The 26,499-nt window shown below is 38.0% G+C and overlaps 1 long non-coding RNA gene across 1 annotated transcript in view; it reads left to right on the top strand.

The window, feature by feature from the left end:
* Window positions 1–725: 725 nt before the first annotated feature.
* The window catches only part of LOC129627234 (uncharacterized), an 85,060-nt gene continuing 59,286 nt past the window's right edge, over window positions 726–26,499 (top strand). Inside the window, exon 1 of the long non-coding RNA XR_008702498.1 lies at window positions 726–801. This is a non-coding gene — a long non-coding RNA (uncharacterized LOC129627234). The remainder of the gene's footprint in view (window positions 802–26,499) is intronic.

Here is a 26,499-nt window from a genome sequence, read left to right as displayed (position 1 = left end):
GTTTTCAGCCTTAAATTATTTGTCCCTTAGAGGTATTCCTTTTGGGTGAGTAGCACATGACATGGGCTTATTGTTTGCTTTGCTAAAAGTTATATTATGGAATATCAAGAAACTCTAGTAGTAGGAGATGGAATAAAGAGATAATGGCTAAAATGCCTCAAGCTTTAGGGCAAACAGGATCCAGACCTTCTTGCCTTCAAGGACTTTAGCAGTGGACTCTGTTCATGTTGGTTCATCTTGTGTTGATGGCAGTGAGACTTAGCACAAAGAACATGAGAGCTATGGACTAAATTGTATCCCCCCCCTCATATTCATTTGTCAATGCCCTACACCCAATGTGACCGTATTTGAAGATAAGGCTTTTAGGAGGTAAGTAATAATACTTCAGTGGTGGTTCAGATGGTAAATTTTCCACCTGCAATGCAGGAGACCTGGGTTCGATCCCTGGGTCAGGAAGATCTCCTGGAGAAGGGAATGGTTACCTACTCCAGTATTATTGCCTGGAGAATTCCATGGACATAGAAACCTGGCGGGCTATATTCCATGGGGTTGCAAAGAGTCAGATACAACTGAGTGACTAACACTTTCACTTTCACTAAGGTTAAATAAAATCATAAGATGATAAGAATGGGGCTTTAGTATTGGTGGCTTTATAAAAAGAGGAAGACAGAGATTCTTTTGTCACCACATGAAGGCATAGCCAGAAAGGTAAGGATCCACAAGCCAAGAAGAAGGCTGTCACAGGAATCAAATGCAACAGCGCCTTAATCTTGGACTTCCCAGCCTCCAGAATGGTGACAAGTAAGTTTTTGTGTTTAAGCCACCCAATCTATGTCATTTTGTTTTGGCAGCTGGAAATGACTAATACAATGTGTCTCAAAGCTAAGTTCTGTGCCTTTGAATGAGTCACTTAGGCTCTTTGAGTGGTTTTCTAATTTGTCAATAGACAAATAAATACTTATTCCACACAAGTGGCTGGAGTATCAGTGAGATAGCACACCGAAAGTATGATGAATGTAGAGTGGATTCTTAAAAGGTTACTTCCTTTTCCTCTTTCCATCATCTGTTTCTTATCCCCTGATCACAGCTGTAGACCGTGAAGGGGCCCATAATGCCACCACTACTTTCAGTCGGACATAATAATAAAAACTGCTAAAAATTATTAAGTACTTCATATAGATGAGACTGTACCTGACAGGTGCTGTTGTTCAGTCACTAAGTTATGTTTGACTCTTTGTGACCCCGTGAACTATAACACGCCAGGCTCCCCTATCCCTCGTTATCTCCTGGAGTTTACTCAAACTCATGTCCATTGAGTCAGTGATGCTGTTATCTTATTTAATTGTCTTATTTGCATTCTTCTTATTATTTGCATATTATTACACATGAACAATTTGAAATAAACATGGTTATTCCTCTTAATGGGTAAGGAAACTGAGGCTTGGAGGAGACAGGTAAATTCTCAAGACTACATAGTTATTGTACAGTGGAGCTGAGATTCATATCCATGGCTGTCTGACTCCCTGGGCTGTGTTCTTAATCATTTTCTTATTCCCAAGTATATGATTATTGCTCATTCAACCCGAAGGGCACAGGAGATTCAATCACTGCTCTCATGCACCTCACTATCTAGCAGGAAAGGCAGAAGTGAAAATCAATAATTAGTAAGTAGTGTGATAAATGTTAAATTTGCACAGGATGTTACTCAGTACAGCAGACAGCCAAGTGTCTGAGGAGGCCAAAGAATAGTTCCAGAATCAGTCCGCTGGAGTGACAAGGTTGAGAAGGACATTTCAGGCTGAGGGAGTAAAAGCCCAAGGGCAAGGCTCATTGAAGAGCCCCATGGAGTTCTGGATGCCTGGAGGCAAGGACACACACTAGGGAAATGCAGTCAATGAAGCAGGAGAGGTTTGTTGAGACCAGATTATGAAGAACATTTAGATGACATACAAAGGCATTTAAACTTGCTGCTGCAGAACATAAGCCTTTCTTGAATGTGTTCCCCCTTGAGACAGTGTTTCTTCATAAAAAGGTCTGTGTCCCTTTTACCTCTGAGTATCCAAAGCCTAGCAGGGGCAGTTACTCAACCAATATCTGTTGAATGAAAAAGTGAATGAATAAGGAAAAGGAAAGCACATCACAATATATACTTTGACTGCAGAGGTACAGGGTTAGAGTTTGCCCAGATGAAGGCAATAGATGACAGTGGAGTTGTGTAGCAAAGGTGTAATGAGGCGGATATTGAAAAGTCATCCAGGAGAGTGACTGTAATTAAACAATACAGAAAATTTAGTGGGTTAATTAAGGGCAGTGCAACTTGAGGTGGAGGAGGGGAGAAGCAGATTTGAAGAGCATGCAGTTGGGTTTTGGATATGTTTTGCGGGAATGGTTGGAACCTGCCAAGTTACAATTTCTAGCTGCCACTAGGGTTTGAAAGTTCAAGCTAAGAGGGATTCTATTAAAACCATGGCAATACCTGTTGACTTTGAGAGACAGTACATACAGGGAGACTAGAAGGAGTTGTGGAGCAAAACCTTAAGGATGAGCAAGTACTTTCCAGAGATTAATACATGGTATGGAATCTTATTTTGTCATCAGGGATAGAGATAGAGGAGCCTAGAATGTGAGCTTCAGAAGAGTAAGGAATAAGCTGAATCTTGTGGCTTGAAATTAAAGGAAAATTCAAAAGGGCATGTATTCAACAGGATTAAATTCTACAGAGAGAAGTAAATTTAGCACTACTTGCTATGTATTGTTTAGCATTATATTTATTGGGGAAATTATATGCTATCTATGGAATTAATTCTAAAACAATTTTGAGGGTCTGTTTGGTTTGGTTCTATATTTTTTCCATGACTTGGATGTATTTTATATTCAGCAGTAGAAACTGAGCATTTTTAAAAAGTAAATCATACCCACAGATGACATTTTCATGAAAAAAAAAATGAAGGATGTTAATATAGTGTAATACCAGGAGGATACAGTAAATGCAATTGCTTGTTTGCTCAAGACATCATTAAGAGGCTCTTGGTAGGTGAATAAAATGAAACCTGAGTGGGAATTTCAGGGCATCTAGTATGATAACTTTTCTGGTGGAAAGCACTCTTCAGGATGACAAGGTGAATATAATATCTCTTGAATATGCGGGAATAGTCTGAAAGGCTTTGGACAGAATGATCTTATTACAAATAGAAGCATAACTGAAGATTCAGCATAAAGATTCATTTGCAAAAATACGAATTGTTTTCATGGTTGGGAAAGGAGTTAAGACATTTTGTTGTTCAGTCGCTAAGCCATGTTCGACTCTTTCAGATCCCATGAACTGCAGCACACCAGGCTTCCCTGTCCTTCATTGTCTCCCAGAGTTTGCTCAAAGTCATGTCCATTGTGTTGATGATGCTATCCAGCCATCTCATCCTCTGTTAGTCCCTTCTCCTGCCGTCAATCTTTCCCAGCTCAGGGTCTTTCCAATGAGTTTGCTCTTCACATCTGGTGGCCAAAGTACTGGAGTTTCAGCTTCAGTAACAGTCCTTCCAATGAATAGTCAGGGTTGATTTCCTCTAGGATTGACTGGTTTGATCTCCTTTCTGTCCAAGAGACTCTCAAGAGTCTTTTCAAGCACAACAATTCAAAAGCATCAATTCTTTGGCACTCAGCCATTTTTGTCTCTCTCTTACATCCATACATGGCTACTGAAAAACCAAAGCTTTGACTATATGGACCTTTGTCAGCAAAGTGATTTCTGCTTTTTAATGTGCCATCTAGGTTTGTCATAGCTTTTCTTCCAAGGAGCAAGCGTCCTTTAATTTTGTGGCTGCAGTCACTGTCTGAAGTGACTTTAGAATCCAAGAAAATAAAATCTGTCACTGTTTCCACTTTCTCCCCAACTATTTGCCATGAAGAGATGGGACCACCTGCCATGATCTTGGTTTTTTGAATGTTGAGTTTTAAGCCAGCTTTTTCACTCTACGCTTTCAACCTCATCAAGAGGCTCTTTAGTTTCTCTTTGCTTTCTGCCATTAGAGTGCTATCATTTGCATATCTGAGGTTGTTGGTACTTCTTCTGACAATCTTAATTACAGCTTATAATTCATCCAGGCTAGCATTTTGCATGATGTATTCTGTATATAAGTTAAATAAGCAGGATGATAATATACAGCCTTGATGAGCTCCTTTTTCAATTTTGAACTAGTCCATTGTTCCACGTCCAGTTCTAACCTTTGCTTTTTGACCTGCGTACAGGTTTTTCAGGAGACAGGTGGGTGGTCTGGTATTCCCATCTCTTTAAGAATTTTCAACAGTTTGTTGTGATACACACAGTCAAAGGTTTTAGTGTAGTCAGTGAATCAGAAGCTGTTTTTCTCTTGCTTTCTCTATGATCCAGTGTATATTGGCAATTTAATCTCTGTTTCCTCTGCCTTTTCTAAATCCAGCTTGTATGTCTGGAAGTTCTCAGTTCACAGATGGGGCTTCCTCAAAGACTCAGTCTGTAAAGAATCTGCCTGCAATTCGGGAGACGTGGGTTTGATTCCTGTGTCAGGAAAATCCCCTGGATGAGAGTATGGCAACACATTTCAGTATTCTTGCCTGAAGAATTCCATAGACAGAGGAGCCTGGCAAGCTACAGTTCATGGGGTTGCAAAGAGTCAGACATGACAGAGTAACTAACACTTTCACTGAAACTTTTTAGTTTTTAATTATTTATAAATTTATGTTATAATACAGTTTTTAAAATATTTATTGAATCTATAGAATGTGTGCCTAGTCTATGTAAAATATCTGTTCTATGCAAAGGAAAAAGAAATCTATGTATCATTTAAAAATTTTTAACAGAAGCATAATATATATGGATGGAGAAGGCAATGGCGCCCCACTCCAGTACTCTTGCCTGACAAATCCCATGGGCAGAGGAGCCTGGTGGGCTGCAGTCCATGGGGTCGCTAGGAGTCAGACACGACTGAGCGACTTCTCTTCAATATATATGGAAAAAGTGCAGATAAAAGTGTGCAACTCAATTATTGTTATTATTTTTTTTTGGCTGTGTTGAGTCTTCTTTGCTGCCTGGGCTTTTCTCTAGTTGTGGCAAGTGGAGGCTACTCTCGAGTTGCTGTGTGTAGACTTCTCTGCATTGCAGTGGCCTCTCTTGTTTCCGAGCACAGGCTCTAGGATGAGCAGGCTTCAGACGTGTGGCTGACTTTGTTGATGTTTACCTGAAGGCCTCATGTAGGGTTTGGAACATGGTAGGCTTTCAATAATTAGATTGACTAATAAGAATAGAAAGCAATGGAAGCAAAGAAAAAGTGAGGACATGAGCCAGAAATTATTCTTTGTGATAAAGGGGTTTGGTCTTGGTGATACTGAAGTACCAACCTACAGCTGAGCCGATTTTCATTCTTAGTATAACTCAGAATAGGGCAGAAAGAGAACAGTAATTCTCTGGGGCTGCTTAGATCTTCTATGATAGGATCTGAGAAAGGAGGGTTGATAACTTCACCATTTCTGATTCTGTTATGACACCAGAATGATTGTCTAATACAGTCTGACAAAATTCTGGCAGAGAATGTGAGCAAATGTTTCCCTTTCATTCCTTGGGGAAGTTAAAATAGTTAAAATAGTCACTTTCTGGAGACCACAAGGAAGTTACATTTGAAGGAAATGAATTTCACTAGTAGTATTTTATCATTGCTCTTCTTCCTATGTATTAGAATTTTCTTCCAATCTATTTACTGATTACATATTAGAGACATGTAAAATGACTACAAGAATAGTCAATGATATCTAATGCTGCATTTGGTTGCCTAAATATTGTCAATAACCTTGATTTTCTTAACCTTCTATTATCCAAATGGAATTTACTTCAATGATACTAATAAAAATTAAGATGAAGTGAATGCTTATTACAAACCAGCCCTGTCATTTAAATAAATGAACTCATTAATGCCTCAGTTTTTCACACTTTACATTATATGTTATTCTCATTTTAAGAAAAGGAGGCTTAAAGAAGATCAGCCACTGGTCAAAGCCACAGATCAAGGGGGTCTTTGATTAGAGGCTCAAATCCAGGACTATCTGGATTCAGAACCTGGGCTTCTACCTGTTCTAAGATTCTTAGTATCTCATCAGTTCTGATACTTAGAGTTTTTAACCCACTATTAGATCCAAAATACTGGCTTCCCAGGTGATTCAGTGGTAAAGAATCTGCCTGCCAATGCAGGAGATCAAAGGTTCGATCCCTGGGTGGGGAAGATCCCCTGGAGAAGGAAATGGCAAACCTACTCCAGTCTTCTTGCCTGGGAAATGCCATGAGCAGAGAAGCCTGGTGGGCTACAGTCCATTGAGCCACAAAAGAGTAGGACACAACTTAGCCGCTCAACAACAGCCGTTTACCTAAGGTCTCTTTAAAACTCAATGATCAAGCAGATATCCTTTTAACTAGAAAAAGAATGTGTATGTCTGTGTTTGCTATATTTCCAAAACTACTGAAGTTCCATGAAACATGGTTTCAGCTGCTATAATCTACAACTCTCTTAGGTAACTAACACAATCGGCTGTATAGCAGTGTACTGTAAAAGGTTCATGATACTTTTCACAGAAAAATACGTACAAAACAAACAGAAGCAAAGAAAATATTTTTAGTCTAATAGTACAGTACCTTGAAAAGTACAGTAGCACAGTACAGCAGCTGGCATACAGGAGCTGGCATCGAGAGAACAAGCAAGAAGAGCTACTGACTGGAGGAGGGAGTGGTGGTGGGAGACGGTAGAGCTGAAGGGTTGTCAACAGTAAAAGACGGAAAACAGTTTCACTCATGCCTGATGTTGATGGAATACATGTTCACAGCTTTGTAAGTTCACAACTTGAAGGTTTGTAGGGGACTTCCTGTAACTATCCAAGAAGAGAGTTGAGAACTAAGATTAGGCTCTCTTCCATATAAAACCTTTCCAGACTTCCTTTAGGTCAAGTCAACTTCTCTGGTTTGTCACATGGAGCCCTTGATGACTTGTTCTCCAGCTTTGTTTCACACTTTGCTCCCGCTGTGGATTTTCCCACCTCTCTGAACTTCTCAATGTACCTTAGACATTTATTTCTTCAAAGTCCTTGAGAACTATCTTGGAAACCAAAAACATGCATGCATCTATGTTTGCTAAATTTCCAAAACTACTAAAGTTCAATGAAACAGGGTTTCAACTGCTGTAATCTACAACTCTTGTATGTGTAACTTTTAACACAGCAAGACATCACATAGGTGACAAGGAGACAGGTAGCAATAAAAATAAAACAATGTTATTTTTTGTCTTTTAAAAATGAATCACACAAATGAAGAAATAAATCTCTTTCTTTAAAACCTCGTGGATTCCTTTAGGCCACGTAAAGAGAGAAATGGAATGTGTCCAATTAAAAATGATTGAGAAACGTTATTCTTTACTTTGAAACAGCCATCACTTTAATTATAATTTTTTATTCTCAGCTCAAGAGTAAAAAGACAAATTTTATATAACTGGATAGCTATTATAAAGCTAACCAGATACCTTTGTCTTTCTTCTTGCTTTTATATTAAGCCCTATAGACTAAGAGCCTGGCTATAAATAAAACTATTGATGTTAAAAGGTCATGGCTGTGACCTTTCACATGTTTCTTTTCCACTGTATCTATATACACTGTATACTTTACCCAGAGAAGAGATTCTTTATTTAAGAGAGCTTAAACTGTTCAAATTTGTAATGTACTGGGGATTTTGGAATGTCTAGGGGACTTAGTGGATAAAGAACTGACCTTTCATCTCTGAACCCAGACACAGCCCAATCTCAGATAAGTGAAAAAGTTTTGTGTCAGTTGCCTGTATGATAAACTGGTACTATCCACTATCTTCCAACCCAATTAAGCATTTACTGGCAGATCTGGCCTCAAGAGGCACATGAAGTACAGAAATGGAATTACTTCTACTCCTAAAGTGGGTGTCTGAACCTTCAAGATAGGATTTCAAGGTTTTAAGTGGAAAGCTTTGACCAAAGTAGTATCTACAGCTGGAAAACCATAGACCCCTGTGAAAACTTCCCTTCCCTCCCACAGTCACATGCAAATTTGAGATACTGGAATACTTTTCAATATTCATACTTTTGTTTGGTGTGTCATCAAATACAATTTGTAAGATTTTTAAAATTCTATTTCTTTATAGAAAAAAAAAATAACTTGAATGTAGTAGGGAGTAGCAGTTGTATGAAGTCATTAGGAGCAAGCAATACAATTTGCTGTTAATAGAGCCAAATTAACATTCACAGAATCATAGAAGAGTGTGGACTAGAATTCCTAAAATATTAAATAAAATACACATTTCTGCATTTTATTTCATAGTAGGTGATATGAAGTTTTGACATTTTCATTTTATTTTTTAGATTTTACTTGGTTCCCTGGTATCTCAGATGCTAAGGAGTCTGCCTGCAATGCAGGACACCTGAGTTTAATCCCTGAGTCAGGAAGATCCCCTGGAGAAGGAAATGTCAACCCATTCCAGTATTCTTGCCTGGAAAAATCCCATGGACAGAGAAGCCTGGTGGGTTACAGTCCATGGGATTGCAAAGAGTAGGACATAACTGAGTGACTAATACAATATTAAAATGAATTTTTTTATCAGTGAAATATTGGAAATAATTAAAGGACCATATAAGCTTCTTGAGGACATGATCACTGTTTTTTGCTTCTTTGATTTTTCAAATATACAACCCAATAATGCACAGTAGATGTGCATGCTCTCCTTTACAACGAATGAATGACCAGAGGTGTTATTCTATGTCAGGAGATCATTGTAAGTTTTTTTTTTTTAAAATGCTAAATGTTTCAGTTTTGCAGAAATAATGACGGCGGGGGGAGGTTGAGCAATTCCTACCAAAATATTCAAATACTTAAAAATTTCAGCAATGAAAAGCATCAGGTTAAACTTGTAAAAGCTTTACTGTAATGGGAGGTAACAATGATTAGAGAGAAGACAATGGCCAGTGTCATTTAAGTAAATTTTTATTTACATTCTACTAAGAACTTTGTAACATGCAATTCTACATCAACTATTTTAAAATTAACAAAAGAAAAATAAACAATGTTTTTCCCCCAGAGTATATATGCCATATAATAGGGAAAATTAAAGTGGTAAAAACTATTAATTTGATCACTTTCGTTGGATTGCAGGTTATTTTCACTTTTTTATATTTTTCCATATTTTGGCAACTATTAGACAATAAATATCTATTATTCTTTTTTACCAGAAAAAATAACCTCTGAAATAAATACCACTCCCTAAATTCAACCTCATTACACCTTTCTCTTTAGTCATCACTCATGTTTGAAAAACTAAGTATAGTACTAACTCTGTAAATGTTGGATGTTACACGGGAGAATACTTGAAAATTTTTCAGTTATGAGTAATTTGACTTGAAAGTTGAGTGAAGGTGAACTCAGTTAAGGTGAAGGATTTACATTTAAGAGCAGAGGTAAGAATGGCTGGAATGGAACAAAAATTTGAAAGTACTTAAAGGGTCCCTGAGCCTGTTTTTGTTTTGTAAATAAGTTCATTTGTATCATTTTTTTAGATTCCACATATAAATGGTATCATATGATATTTGTCTTTCTCTGTCAAAAACACATTTATGGTTACCAAAGGGGAAAGGTAGAGTATGAAAGTGAAAGTTGCTCAGTTGTGTCTGACTCTTGGGACCCCATGGAGTATATAGTCCAAGGAATTCTCCAGGCCAGAATACTGGAGTGGGTAGCCTTTCCTTTCTCCAGGGGATCTTCCCAACCCAGGGACGAAACCCAGGTCTCCTGCATTGCAGGCAGATTCTCTACCAGCTGAGCCACAAGGGAAGCCCAAAGTGGAGTATGGCTAGGGATAAATTAGGAGTTTGGGATTAACATACACACACTAGTATATATAAAATAGATAACCAACTGTATAATACAGGGAACTCTACTCAATATTCTTTAGTAACCTATATGGGAAAAGACTTTGAAAAATAATAGATATATGTATTTGTATAACTGAATCATTTTGCTTACACTTAAAACTAACACATTGTAAATCAATTATATCTCAGTATAAAATAAAAATTATATTAAAAAATAAAGGGAACTGGGTTGAGTGGTTCAAACAAAAAGCAAGCAAGCCTCTTTTGATCTATGTAGACATATGATCTGTATACTTTATATTATTGGGTTTCACCAAAGTTAATCAAATAAAACAAATCATTACCCAATTGTACTTTAGTGAAGGCATGAAAAATAAGTAGCAAAAATATTAGCTAAATAAGTAGTAACAACATAAAGAAAAGAAGTGAAATCCAGAGGGTAAAAGATTGAAAAGATAGGAAATACCCAATCTATTATCAAATTGAAGGTGAGAAAATGATGCTACACTCTGCCTACAAAGAGTAGATTAGAAATGTGGGTTGAATGTCTGAGAAGGATTGGAGTAGATTATTGATGTGCGGAAAAATCAAAAGTTAGAATTCAGGTTTTGTGACTAAGGATTTTTGGCTTGATATTTTAAGATGATCTATTTTCTCCATATGGCTTTTCAAAGGGAGAATGGATGTAATCAGTAAGAACCATTTAGAAATGGCTTATTCTGGAAATAATATCTTCTTTCACTCACTATTTTTCCTACCTAACAGAGAAACTAAATATGAAACCCAGAATTCTGACATCATCACACAAAGATTTCAGCCTTTCCAAATCTTTTGTTTAAAGATTTTTGTGTGTTTTTAGAAACTATAGAAATAAAGCTTTCAATTACTTTGAAGAAAAAGTGAAAGTGTTAATCATTCAGTCGTGTCGGGCTCTTTTCAACCCCATGGACTGTAGCTTGCCAGGCTCCTCTGTCCATGGAATTCTTCAAGCAAGAATAGTAGAGTGGGTAGCCATTTCCTGCTCCCGGGGATTTTCCTGACCCAGGGATAGAACACGGGTCTCCTGCATTGCAGGCAGATTCTTTACCACTGAGCCAGTAAGGAACACCTTTAGTTGCATTACTTGGGGTAAATCATTGTATTCTCATGGCCAAGCTATAAAACCACAAATGTCTACAAACATCACATTCACATGAATTCTGTATTTCCACAGTTCTTTTCTATGCAACACCTTTGCAACATGTGTAACCATTGTAGTTGAAATAGCTACTTGCTTATTAATTTAACATAAGTGTACTTCACTAGACATGAGGACAAAATTATGTCTATTTTTGCACTATTGCATCTGAAGTGCCTGACTGCATGGTACGTAGTAGGTGCTTAGTAACCTTTGAATTGAATCAATGAATAAAAAGTACTTTTTTGAACTTTCATTTTGATTTAACTCACATGAAAGGAAACAGATGCCTGGAACTAAATGACTTTCTATTGTTCTGAAATGATTTTTTTTCACTATTTTGAAGGAAAAATAATACTTTTAAATTTCATTGATTTGGAAATCAGTATTTTTCTCAAAAATAAGCAATAAGCGCATATATGATACCAAACTCCACAAAATATTTAATGAACAAAATACCAGTTTAACTAAGAAAATGCAAGTCACTGATGATCCTTATGCATTTTTTTTTAAATTTATATTTCTCATCCATAAAGGATTGTTTACAGAGGTCATAAATTATCATTTAAAACCATGTCCACTTCTTCAAAGTTTGCAAATACTCAATGCATAGTAAAAGCCAAGAGAAGACCACTTGCTTTAAAGATGATAATACTTTTGGAATGTTAATAGTGTAAAACTCTCTACAGGAAAATTATTTCTTTACTGAACTGGGAAATAGTCAGCTTGGCTTAGTCCATTTTGCACCTTTGTGCTGGGGTATCTCTAGGTTTAAATGACAGCAGCTTCAGTCTTTTCAATCCCTTAATCCTTAAGGAGCATAGGTTTCAGTTCAAGACAGCTTCACACAGAACATAAGAAAAGACCCTGTGAGCCTACCTCACATACGATGATCTGTTTTTCAGCTGTGATTTTTCACTTGCATCCCATAGTAAAAAATGACTTTGAGGCAAACCAGTGTCAAATAATTAATGCATTTTCAATGGAGGGCTGCTTTTTTTTTTTTTTTTTTCCACTCTGCCATAATGCAATGCATGGAAAGCCATAAATGCTTTCATGTAAGCCACTGGTACCTGTGGTTTTCATCACTGTTTCACTGGGATCCCTCCCATTAGAGAGACTTTGTGACGTACCTGAGCTGAAATGGAAAAAAAAAAGCTGGCCTGGGAGGGTTTACATCTGGTAGCCTACCCCATTACTTAAACAGGCTACATCTTAAAAAAGAAAAAGTTATACAGGTTGAATTGGGGCAATTATATTCTGATCTAAGACATATATATTTGTTGATTATTTCCAGGTGTTTTTAAAAAAGCATGTTTTCTTGATCTATAATTAATATTTTGCTAATAGAGCTCTAGAAAAATGCCACAAAACCACTCATGATTTCTCCATGCCATAAATGATAAGAACTAATAGCAACCATATTAAGATTCGTAGGTTTTTAAGCATTATCCTAGTTTGTGTCATAACTATTATTTAAAATTATAATATCCAGGTGCTGTATGTGGTACTTGATCAAAGGGAATGGAAATGTAATGAGTTAAAAGTTTTCTCCCTGAGGACTCAAACTGTACATAATGGGAGAGGGTGTGATTTATTTTCTGAGTCATTCTGGAAACAGTTATGAAAACCTTTAGTTAAATGTTGGTAACCGGGGTTATTGAATCTGCTGCTATTTACCACTTATGGGGGGCAGTATATGAGTGCATTTTTTTGAGGGGAACCAAACTAAAATGTCTCTTAAAAACTCTATATATCAGTGAGCATTACTATCACCTGCTGATTTTTTAATGAATATTTCCAGACTCCCTATGACATGTCCATAGAATAAAAAAAAAAAAATCAAGACTTCAAAATTGACCTTTACAGATAACAAAAAAATGACACTTGATTTTTTTTTTTTTGATGGTGATGAATCCATCATCTAAATTACAATGAGCAGGAGAGCTATAATTTTATGGGAACATTTCTAATTTTTCCCACATTAACCTTGTGTTAAGAAATGCTGACAACTTTGAATTACAGGACTAGATCCACTTCCCATTCTTTGCCGTCAGTGAAAATGATCAGTCCTTCCCCTTTAAGTAAATGCAATAAGGAAGCAGCAGTAGAGGGCTGAACACTGTCTTTTTTATTATTTTTGATCTTCCTCAAATATTGTTTGACCTTAATCACTGTCTTCCAACAAGCTTAATGTGACATCACCTTGAAACAAAAACACACAGCTCTCAAGACTGGCTCGGGAATGAAAAAGCCCTGATTATTAGTCCTCTGTGTGATCTTTTCAGATTGCACTGATGAGATGAAGTTTAATCTCGTTTCTCTCCTCTCCAGTACCACAAACCACAGGCAGTTTAAGGCAGCCTGAAAATCTCTTACATCTGGAAGAGCAATAATTCATGGGATTTCGCCTGACAGCCATGACAGGCAGTGGGGCAGCCAGAAACAACGTCTCTTATGTTGTGCTATTTGCAAAAAATCAGAAGAGGAGGAGCCGGCACAGGATCACATCCTTTAGCATATGTTCGTGGAGAAAACCCTTTTATTTCCTGCCAGATGCTTCATGAATAGGTCCTAAATATTACATAGACAGTAGCTATCACTTCCAAACAGAATTCCTGGGTGTCTGCTAAGCTGCAAGGCATATGAAGGCCTATTGTCTGGGCAAAGGGTTATGGTTAAATTTGCACAGATTTTTTAAAATAGGTATTTCAGATTCTACATGTGATTTATAGGCATTTGCACACCCTGCTGTGCATGAATATGATACCATCTTCTGAGTAGGATTATTTCGTGAAATGTATATGGGATTTAGCTACAGTAACTTTTACTGGGCAGCTTAGAATGGCCAGCCAAAGTACTAGAATTTACTGCGGCACAGCTTGCGCTGTCAGGCTTGGAGTTGGTGTTTATGATTTCTGCAGAAGCAGAAATAAACAACTTCTCCTTAATGGCCTTCTTTATGTGGAGGCAGCAGTGGTCCTACGTGGTCTCACAACAGTAGCTGGTGCAGCTGTCTGTCCTGTTTCGTGTGGAACCAGTGTCTGAAAATTTGCATTTCTGCTTTTGAGTTTTCTGCGACAGTAGCCAAAAATGGGGGAAGAGGGGGAGCCTGCAAACATTTGAATGGGTTAGCATTTCCACTCTACTGTTTTCAGCACTATAAATATATTGTGGATAGAATGACTCAATTTTAAGACTCCGATGGAGAGACGAGAAGGAAACGGCCAGATTTATTTTCAGGTTGTACATCGTCAGTATATCCTGTAAAAATACTCATCAAAGAAAATTTGAATGACTTCTATGAGAGGATTATATTTCCAAAGAATGCTATATAGTTCAATCACCATTCAATACGCATTTCAAGGTATATTTTAGCCATGTTCAGAATTATATGAGGCAAAAGTACAAGTGTATGAAGGTGTTAAATATATTTTTTCCTATTTGGACAAAACTAAAAAAAAAGTAATTATCTAAAACTTTCCTGATGTAACAACCATTTGTAAAGTTCCAGAGAATGTTGACATACGGTGTATATAGGAGCAGGCAGAAAATACATTTTTAAAAAACGAGACAACCGTTTCATGCCAAAGAAAAACAATTCCTTTGCCAAACTACACATTGTTAACTTAAAATGTGTTCCATGTGGAAATAGGAAGACTGATTTTAAGGAAAGGCTAGTGATCTGAAGTCAACTGGCTCTGTGCCTGTCAACTACACATTTTGGCTTCTAGTTTTACAGCTAGAATTGGAAATATTTATTTCCCCTATTTAAGACTAGTTCTTTTCCTTTGCCTAGTAAACCAATGCATTTGCCTGTAAACATGCATACAGAAAAAAAAAAAGAAAAGATTTCCAAGTGATACGCAAGGGAAGAATAATTTAAAATCTCTTGTAGGCAGCATATTATAGCTTGGAAAGACAATTTTTTTCTGCTTTCATTTGGTCCAGCCCTTTTGCCAGCATTTTTGTGTATTCATCACATTTTCTGGAAAGAAATTAAATTACCAAAGCTTTTGGTTCTTGAAAGCTTATGACCACAAGATAGACACATCGTTGGAAGACATATCTCGACTGATGACAATATTTACCTATCACCACTATTTAGAATTACCAACATCAACAAGCCTTCATATAGCTTGTTATTGGTTTCTTTGATTTCTGGTCATAACATCATGATCTTAGGCAGGTTACAGATGAATTCTGAAAGGCAGCATGAATATACAGTGATGAGCGGTCATTGGAAAGACCTTACAAAGGGAAAGAATCTTGATTTTTTTTAAGTCTAAAATTCATTTGATAGTCATATCAAACTTACATTGGATCACTTAATGTATCACACCTTTTCTAGCATTTGGTCTTTGGAATAAGGAATCTAGGAAAAAATGATGCCTTTCAAAGCATTCTTAGGTTGTTTTATGTAATAGGAAGTAGTGGGAATTGGAACTTCAAAAATATGTGGCGTTGTAGCATTGATTTCAGTATCACTCTCTAAAAGACAAATCCAGAGGCTTTTGGTAGTCAGATTTTAGTAAGTCTGAGTGGGCAAGAGCTATTTATTGCAATTCTGAGAGCGTAAAGCTCCTCCTTTTCACATATATCCCTTTGCTGGAATACCCAAGTTTTATTTATGATTTTGGATTTTATTTCACAGCATTCCAGTTTAGTTTAGCATGATGTATTTAATAACCATGTCGACTGTCTTAATTACCCTATAAACCAGGGTTCCATTGCCATTTGACCCTCCACGGCATTCCAGAGAAACTGCGGGACCATGATAATTACCAACCGCCTGTGAGAAAATTAAACAAAAAGGCCCAACTTTTAAACCACCATTTTAAACGACCTATTACATCTCAGGAATAAATCATTGATGAAATAGCCTGCTTAACAGGAAAATAGCTATTCCATAGCAAAGAATTTCCCCTTGCATGATCATGAAGAGAATCTCAAGTATTCTTCAGCTCCAAAGGTTAGATTTTATGTCTGTCCAATGCCTTTTAATGACACATTTTTGTGTAATTTTACTGTAATCAAAGCCTTTTCCAATAGAGGTTACAGGCTGTGGCTGTTTTGTCAGTCTGAAACATTTTACTATCCATAGAGTATTAAATGCACTTAGATCTGGCCAGAGGAAAGAAAAATCTGTTTATAATTGGAGAGAATTCAAATTAAAAGAAGATCTATGAATAGTTTTATTTCCTTTGATTAGACAGTCATTTGCTATACATTTTGTGAAAAGTGCTAATCAATCACTCTGTGGGATAAGATTGATTTATTAATTGCTGCTGTAGTCCAAAAAATAGTGACCCGCTTTGAAGGTCTAAATGTCTGGATTAATTTGAGAGTGGTGCCAATCTGTCATAACTAATCATGATATATTGTTATGTTTATTTCTATGTAATAGTTCTATCAGTCTGAAGTTCAACAAACATAAAGCTTAAATTCTCTCCTCCCCACCCCTTGCTCCCCACAGATAAATATTTGTTTTGAGAAAATTGATATTTTACATACGTTTCCTATTATGGTTCCCAGTGTTAAGTTGGAGATATACTAGATAATTCTTTTCTGATCTCAATATAAGCCAGTGATTAAAATCACCACTTAAAAAATTTATTTTTTTGAGTACAGCCCAAGTGAGAACATAGGAAAATTGCAAGCTTTTGTTCTTGCAATAATTTTGACTTTTTTCTTAGCACAAAGCAAGATAAGCACATGTGTTTTGAGGTCACATAAGGTCCATTCCCAGGTTTCTAACACTGGTCTTTTTTTTTTTTTTTTCTATTGGCAGATTGCCTGGGGTCCAGGGAAGCTGGCCAATGGGTACTAGAAATAATTGGGTGAACAAGTGTGCTTTTCTGGCAAGACTCTACAATAGAAAAGACAAGTACTAGATTTGTTATGAGGCATTCCTTACTCACTCTGTTGCTCAGCAGCTGTGTGATCTTCAATAAATTACTCGCCTTCTCTGAGTTGCAGTTTTCTCACTTGTAAAATGGAAACAATGGTAGCTATTTCACAAGGTTTGAGGGAGGATTAAATAAGATAATATATATAAGATGTCTTCCGTAAGGTTTGACTCATAATAGTTTGTGTTGGATTTGATTTTTTGGCTCTGTCCCCAACTGAGTTCACAGTAGTCTGACTAATGCTTTACTAAATGTTTTCTTATTGAAATCCACTCGAAAGCTCCAAGGTTTAACACTGAAAAGAGATCGCCAATTAGCAAGGAGTGGCTGATCAAGGAGTCTTAATCTATTTCCTGAACCACTTATGACACATAAATTATGATGGCTGCCAGTGCCAGTTTCCACTGCCTCATTCCTCACTACTCTTCAAAAGTTTTGTCCCATCATAGATAATTCCCTTGGTAGTTTTTAGCACAGCCGAAGAAGCCTGAAGTCTTAAAATAATTTTAAAATACTCTGAAAGAAAGAAAAGATAAATAGGCAAAAAAATTAAAAATCATTAGCTTCTTGAAGTAGAGATTTTGACTCATCATAGTTAGTTCTCACCAAGGTCTGTCTGGTGCTAGATGTAAACCTAAGGACTTTTCAAAGTATGATTTTCTGCAGATGTATGCCCAGGAGTGGGACTGCTGGATCATATGGCAAGTCTATTTTTAGTTTTTTAAGGAACCTCCAGACTGTTCTCTGTAGTGGCTGTAGCAATTTACATTCCCACTCACAGTGTAAGAGGGTTCCCTTTTCTCCACACCTTCTTCAGTATTTATTGTTTGTAGACATTTTGATGGTGATCAGATGGCCATTCTGATCCCTGAGAGGTGATACCTCATTGTAGTTTTGATTTGCACTTCTAGATAATTAACGAAGTTGAGCATCTTTTCATGTGTCTTTTGGCCATCTGGATGTCTCCTTTAGAGAAATATCTATTTAGATCTTCTGCCCATTTTTTGATTGAGTTTTTTTTTTTTAATTTTATATTGAGCTGTATGAGCTGCTTGTATATTTTGGAATTAATCCTTAAATATTTTCTCCCATTCAATAGGTTGCCCTTCGTTTTGTTTATGGCTTCTTTTGCCATGAAAAAGAGATTATCATACTAAATGAAGTAAGTCAGACAGAGAAAGACAAATATAAACATGATATCACTTATATGTGGAATCTAAAAAAAAAAAAAAGATTCAAATGAACTTATTTCCAAAGCAAAATAGACTCACAGATCTAGAAAACAAATTTATGGTTACCAAAGGGGAAAAGGGGAACAGGGAGGGATAAATTAGGAGTTTGGGACTAAAACATACAGACTGCTGCTGCTGCTGCTAAGTCGCTTCAGTCGTGTCCGACTCTGTGCGACCCCATAGACGGAAGCCCACCAGGCTCCCCCGTCCCTGGGATTCTCCAGGCAAGAACACTGGAGTGGGTTGCCATTTCCTTCTCCGATGCATGAAAGTGAAAAGTGAAAGTGAAGTTGCTCAGTTGTGTCCGACTCTTAGCAACCCCATGGACTGCAGCCCACCAGGCTCCTCCGTCCATGGGACTTTCCAGGCAAGAGTACTGGAGTGGTGGGGGGTGCCATCGCCTTCTCCGAAACATACAGACTACTATGTATAAAATAAGCAACCAACAAGGACCTATTGTGCAACACAAGGAACTATACTCAATATCTTGCAATAACCTATATTGGAAAAGAATCTAAAAAATAATATATATATGTGTGTGTGTATTTATAAGTGAATCACTTTGCAGTACACCTGAAACTAACACAACATTATAAATCAACTATACTGCAATAAAAATTTACAGAAATAATCTTATGGATTTTGTTCATGTATCTCTGGTCTGTGTTTCCACAATCTAGGTTGGCCATTGAAACATGGAGAATGCCTCATCTTCCACTGGAAAATAACTGTTCTTTTTAACACATTAAGCTCTGGTATTCAGGCTTAGTGCTAAATATGAGCCGAGCTACCCACTTAGGAATTTTCAACTCAAATCAAAGTGTAGGTGTGAAAAGCAACCTATTCTCAATAGAGTGACATCACAAATTATCTCACTTTTCAGGTGAGACACACAGGGAATAACTAGGTCCGTGAAAGCAACCAGCCCAATGTAATTCCCCAACTGCAGTTACTATAACATTAGTGAAACCGAATTTCTTATGAGAACAAATCTCAGCATGGGCCTTGGTATAAAATTATCCAGGTGAAGATGGATAACCCTGATCCAGTAGCTCCTAAAATCCCCTCTTAATTAAGGTTCTTTCAAACTATTGCCTCACTCACCCTCTAGAGTGGCAGCTTCAGTGATTCTGAATAGGATTTAGAGGGAGTGATAACTTGGGTGGGAAAATTATCACTTTATTTTCACTAACTCCAAACTCAAATTTTTAATTTTGTTCAAATTTGAATGCATACAATAAATCACATGTAATATTAGCATAATAAATCATAGATATTTTCATATTTATATAAAGTGCTAGTTAGGTCTGTTACTATATATTATTATTTAATGCATTCATAATGAAGCATATATTTCACTTATCATAATTTGTTATTAAAACATTTCAATAACTGCATTTAAATATCATAGCTTTATTTTCCTATATGTTAAATTTTCTGGTGTAGATGTACTCTTCTTAGATGGAGTTTTTAGACTTCTCCAGACTTCCAGTGAAGTCTATGACTCAAGAAGTTTGAGAAATGATGCTGTCGACTTCATCTTTTCACAGCAGACTGCTCTGCTTCTGATAGTAGACTATACTTTTAAGAGAGAAAAAAGTGAATCAAACTGGTCAAAAATTTTTGCCCAGATTTTCAGACCAGAAATGACAATAAAATGTCCTTTTTTTAATTAAAAAAAATTTCAATTTATTCTTATTTTTGTTGAAGTATAGTAATTTACAATGTTGGGTTAGTTTCTGTTGTACAACAAAGTGATTCAATTATATATATATATATATTTACATACACACACACACACATATATATGTATATACATATATATTCTTTTTCATGTTCTTTTCCATTAAGGTTTATTTCAGGATACTGAATATAGTTCCCTGTGTTATACAATAGAATCTTATTGCTTAATTGTCTTATATGTAGCAGCTTGTATCTGCTAATCCCAAAGTCCTAAATTATCCCTCCTCCACCTCCCTATCCCCTTTGGTAATCCCTTTGGTTTGTTTTCTAGATCTATGAGTTTGTTTCTGTTTTGTAAATAAGTCCATTTGTATCATATTTTAGATTCCATGTATAAGTGATATCATGACATTTGTCTTTCTCTTACTTCACTTAGTATGATAATTTCCATGTCCATTCATATTGCTACAAATGGCATTATTTCATTCTTTTTTATGACTGAGCAATATTCCATTGTGTATATATGTATATATGTGTGTGTGTGTGCTGTTGTTGTTCAGTTGCTAAGTTTTGTCTGATTCTTTGTGACCCCATGGACTGTAACCCACCAAGCTCCTCTGTTCTTGGGATTTCCAGGTAAGAACACTGGAGTGGGTTGCCATTTCCTCCTCCAGGGGATCTTCCCTACCCAGAGATTGAACCCTCATCTTCTACATGGACAGGCAGATTCTTTACCACTGAACCAACAGTGAAGTTATGAACATTAGAGTGCATATATCTTTTTGAATTAGAGTTTTCATCTTTTTCAGATATATGCCCAGGAGTGGGATAGTGGGATTTCTGAATCACACGATAACTCTATTTTTAGTTTTTTAAGGAAACTGCATACCATTCTTCGTAATGGCTACAACAATTTACATTCCCAGAAACAGTGTAGGAAGGTCCCCGTTTCCCCCGTGCTAGCATTTGTCTTTTGTAGACTTTTTAATGATGGCCATCGTGTCCAGGGTGAGGTGACATCTTACTTTAGTTTTGATTAGTAAAACACCTTTTTCTTTTTGATGAAACTGTGGAGCAATGGATCCAGGGAACCATGTTTACCATTAGGTGAGAAAAGTTCAGTGGTAGAAGAAAGTAAAACCAACAGGCGAGATAAGGGAAGGAGGTGGAGAGTAGAAAGTCCTGATAATTGTTCTTATCCCTAGATCCAGTCCCTGAGACCAGCCCAGTCTTCCATGTATGATTTACATAAGGCAATGGATTTCCTTTTTAACTTAGTTTGTGATGGATTTCTGGATCTTCTAACAACTATGACGACAACAAAAACATTCCAACTAATACAGAGAAATATCTTGATCTCTTTCATCTCTGACTCAGGCAAAATCTCTTTCCTTAGAACACCAATATTATGGATGTCTATTCCTTCTATTCAGAATCCTCCCCTCTTCATTCATACAGTGTTAGTCCCTCAATTGTGTCTGATTCTTTGCTACTCCGTGGACTGTAACTCGCCAGGCTCCTCTGTCCATAGGATTTCCCAAGCAAGAATACTGGAGTGGGTAGCCATGCGTTTCTCCAGGGGATCTTCCTGACCCAGGGATCAAACCTGGGTCTCCCATATAAAAGTAACCCACTTTTCCTTGGGATACTGCCTCTCCCTATTCTCAATCTTCTCCATACTGTGGATGAGGTTGACATATCTTAAGTGGAAAGAGTAAGGATGTAATGCAGGACTCAGCCACTCAGCATGTTTCCTGATCCCGGCCAGGTTCAATATAGGTATAATTTGGAACATTGAGAGTCAAGTGCTTTTATGAAACTTGAGAAAAGACATAGCTCTTTCCATTGGGACTGCTGACAGCAAGAAGTGATGCTGGAGGTACCAGATCTCTCTCTGTGGAATGCTGAGCAGAGACTTTGAAATGGACCAGATCCTAATGACATCATTTGAGCCCCTACAACCAGTCATACCAATGATCAATTCTTATGCACTCAGCAGTCTTCAAAACAATAAATAGCCTTCACATATTTTTATCATCTTAAGTCACTTTGAGTTTGGCTTGTGTCTTGAAGCCAAAAAAAGTCCTGAATAATACACCCTTAGTACCCAAGCCAGAGCAAAGTCCTCTAAAATCTTTTTTTTTGGCTAAATGTTGCCATTTGGGGTCCAGTTGTGTGGCTGGGGTTTCATCCTTCTCCAGGAACACATGTGATGTCAGTAGTCACTAGATCAATAAACTGCCTTCTCTGAAAAAAGGAGGTTTGTAAATACCTTTTAATGCTTTGTTTGAATTAAGACCTTGCATGTTTCAAGGTATACTGTACAACAGTGATCCCTGATTTCTTGGTGGTCAGACCTGGGACTTTACAGTTGTGTCCTTGACTCCATACCATGGAGAAGTGAAAGGTGCAGTCCAAGCCATTAAGAGTTAAGCCCAGTGCTTTTATGAAAACCGAGGAGAGATATACCTCTTTCCACAAGAATGCTTATATCTAGAAGTGACATGGGAGGCACTGGGGAAGGGTGAAGAGACAAGCCCAAACAGTCACATTTGTCTGAAACTAGAAACTGTTCATGCTTCTGTCTTGCTATGGGACAGAGTCCTCTGAATGACACAGCTCAATATCCTGATCCTCTCCCTTCAGCATTTTCAAAGTTATACCTCTTCTCTATTCTCCCATTTTGAATGAATGAGAGTGACTGAATAAATCAGCCTGTTTTGAATTTGGCCTGAATTTAGAATTGACCTGCAATATCTGGGCCATCTGCTGCCTCACCTGTTTGCCTTTGTTTATTCTACTTTTTTTCTCACTTCTTGTACCTGTGCTCAGCAATTTTGGCTCCTAATATAGTTTGTGGCCAGGTTTGTAACACAAGAGTATAAACCTCAACCCCCAGATAGAGGATGAAGATGTCAAATAGGAAAATATAAAAATAGAAGTAAGCTTAGGGAAAGTAGTAAAAATAAAAATGCCTCAGCTTCTACAGTCCTCAATAGCTTGCTTGATCATTTGTGGAGCATGCAGCATTTATCCAAATTATCAGCACCTTCCACCCCAATTGCTGACATTTTCTATTTTGATTTCCTAATTCTTGGTCTGTCTTTGAACAAAGGATATGGTCTTATAGACCAATGATGGTTTCCAACATTTTTGGCACAGGGATCAGTTTCATGGAAGACAATTTTTCCATGGACTGGGAGTTGAGGGGTGGGTGTTGGTTTGGGGATTATTCGAGCACATTACATTTATTATGCTGCTGATCTGACAGGAGGTGGAGCTCAGGTATAATGCAAGTGCTGGAAAGTGGCTGTAAATACAGATGAAGCTTCCTTACCTGCTGCATACTTCCTGCTGTGCAGCCCAGTTCCAGAGGTTGGGGACCCCTGTTATAGACCGTTCTACAAAACATCTCTGTTCCTTTAAGATCAAGACCAAGAGAGTCATATTTCCACAGACCCCACTTGCTCTTTATCTTCTCATGTCTTATATTTTATCAGAGAAGCTCTTCTTATCCAGCTTATTGTCAGCATGAAAAACCTCAATTGTAGGTATCTTTTATACCTTCAAAGACTGTATGCAACCAAGATACTCCAGGTCTCTTCAGTCTGTGGGTAAAAAAATAATACATATGATTATTAATGCCAACATTTCAATTCCAGTTACATATAAATATGTATCAAGCACTTCTCAAGGGCTGGGCATGATGCCATGTGCTGAGGTTACAACTAGCTAAATGAGACACGTTGTTACTATCTGTACATCATTACCCACCAAAAGAGGAAGGCTGGCTTCAGACAAATCATTAAAATGTGCAGAATATTAAAATGTTAGAGTGGGATCTAAGCTAATCTTGGAGGTCAGGAAAGGCTCATCAGATGATGTAACATTGAAGGATGAGTACTTAGTTAAACAAAGAAGCAAGAGAAAGCTTCCCAGACTCGACAAAGAGAATATCCAAAAGGGACAAGACATGAGGATCAAAAGTATCAGAGAGAAGAGCAAAGCTAGGGGGAGCACAGTGCTAGGGGAGAGCAGGGAGGTGGGAAGGAGCCAATTCTGGAGAGCCTAGTAAGCCATGTTAAGAATGTTTTTAATTAAAGTAGACTCGAGGAAAACTAAACAGATTTGGAACAGATGCTGGGAAATGGGAAAGAGCTGTCGAGAGAGGAGCAGAGGGATTGCTAGTGTTTGCGAAGGCCTGGCTGAGGTTGGGACATCATGACAATGTAATGAAAGCAATCAGCACAGCTATTTAATTTTCTCCAACAACACTTAGCAGCCTGGAAATAAGCATGATGCAAATAGGCAACTCGTTTGCCTCAGAATTAGGGATTGGCTTGGTATGTGCAAAAGTATAAAAGGAAAGGAAATAAAGGATGTTGGTTTGAGCGGTGGCACTAAGATTGGTCATGAGACCCGTGTCATGCAAGTAAGAGGTATTTAATTTGGCTGGAGCGTGCACTGGGCCTTCATAGTGTGCACGGGCTCTTCATTAGGATGTGTGAGGGCCTCTCTGGTTGCACTGCAGCATGTGGGAATCTTAGTTCCCTAACCAGGGATTGAACCCGTATCCCTTGCATTGTAAGGCAGATTCTTAACCATTGGACCACCAGGGAAATTCCAAGGCCGTAGCATTTAGAAAAGACATACAGCAGGATGAATACCGAACACAACCTCGGGAGTACTGATCACCTTATTCACTTCCAGGTTCCACCAGGCTCTGTGAACTTGGGGAAATTTCTACAAACGTTTGAGCTAAAAAAGCAGAGTTCGCTAGTTTCTTACCTCTTAATTTTGGGGGAGGAAAAACACAGAAGGAGTTTAGCCCAGGGTTAAGCACACAGTAGACACTCAACACACGCTATTTTATAAGGAAAAGGGGAAGGTAGATGAGCGCAGAGCCTAAGAGATGTGAAGAACTGGTACAGGACAGCAAGTGCTGGAGGAGTTGAAGCTCCAGCATTGCAGGACTGAGGATGGAACAGAGGGAAAAGCATCTCAGAAAGTTAGAGGCTGACTCACTAAAGAATGAGAATGAAAGCCATTCGAGTAGTGGAAATCCAAACACCATGAAAGCAGCATTTTATAGATCATCAACTTGTGACCCATGATGATGACCAAAGGAAACCTGTGGTCCAGGGACCCAAAGCCTTAATAAAGTGTCTGGTAGAAGGCATGAGGTAGAATCAACTATGGACATTCCAGGGGAACAAGATGTTCAATTTAAGATTTTCACCCATTTAATTATTCCTGTTTACTTCTTGAGCCTTCAAGTTCTACTCTTCCGATTCTTTCCCTGAACTGACTGTTATATTTCTGCTCTTGTGATTAAAACTCTGGTCCTTGTTTTTTCTGGCTGTGATCCTCATTGGCCCTCTGCTCAGAACCAAGGTCTGATACACACATTCGCCAGAAGCTTTCTTCTTTCTCCATTGCCTGAAGTGAAGTGAAGTGAAGTGAAGTCGCTCAGTCGTGTCCGACTCTTTGCAACCTCCTGGACTGTAGCCTACAACACTCCTCTGTCCATGGGATTATCCAGGCAAGAGTGGGTGGCCATTTCCTTCTCCAGAGGATCTTCCCAACCCAGGGATCGAACCTGGGTCTCCCGCATTGTAGGCAGATGCTTTACCATCTGAGCCACCAGGATAGTCCCCCATTGCCTGACCACATTTTAAACTGGGACATCATCAGGATTCTTGGAGCAAAGCCTGGATTCTCAAAACGGCCTGTTGTTGTTGTTCAGTCGCTAAGTCATGTCCGACTCTTGGCAACCCCAAAATGGACTGCTCTTCACTAAATGCTGTGCCCTTAAACATAGCCTGCAGTCATTTTACCACAAACACTTAGGGTACCTGTCCCAGTCGGGGCTTGTGGCAGCGGCGGGGTCGGCGTCACTGTCATTGACTTTGTAGCTTGAAACATTGGGCTTCCTCCCTTTTGACGACACTTTGTGTCAACAATAGCCCTTTGTGACTATAAGCTGTAGAATTTTGCCCACTTCTCGTCAGCACTACGTCCTTTAGTCCTTATTGTCCTCAATGAGTTTCCACGGAGTTCATAAGCTCAATGCACTGTCTGTGGTTCCCTGCTTCCCTCCTTATACTTTTACCTGAGAGATTCCTCTTAAATCCAATTTACTTAACTATCACTCTGCTACAGGTGACTCTCAAAGTGACAGTCCATTTCTGACCTGGCCCTCAAGCTACAGACCACGATCCTGATAACTCGCCAAAGTGAAAATTAAAATAATAATAGGGACTAATATTTGTTCAGTGCCGTAGAGCTTACAAATTACTCTTGTATAACTTTCCTTAAGGACACGATGGGATTTATTTGTACTCCCAGTGATTTACATGTCCCTCCTGCCCTCTGTTGAGGTTCTAGAGGAAGAGGTTCTATTCTTTTCTCCTTTGTGATGTGCTGTTTCCTTTCAGTTTATTCTTGGTACAGTTCCCTCTTAGCTCACATGGGAAACGTTTGCCATCAATTATCTCTTTTCTCTCCTGGGTCTTCAATCTCAATATTCCTTCTGCCAACAAAAGTGTTCACCACACCCAACCTCCCCATTCTCCAGATGACCTCCCTTCAACCTTGACTCC

This window comes from Bubalus kerabau, chromosome 14 (assembly GCF_029407905.1).
Source record: "Bubalus kerabau isolate K-KA32 ecotype Philippines breed swamp buffalo chromosome 14, PCC_UOA_SB_1v2, whole genome shotgun sequence".
Lineage (NCBI taxonomy): Eukaryota > Metazoa > Chordata > Mammalia > Artiodactyla > Bovidae > Bubalus > Bubalus kerabau.
Note: the sequence above shows the minus strand (reverse complement) of the source record. Positions and strands in the feature narration are given on the sequence as shown.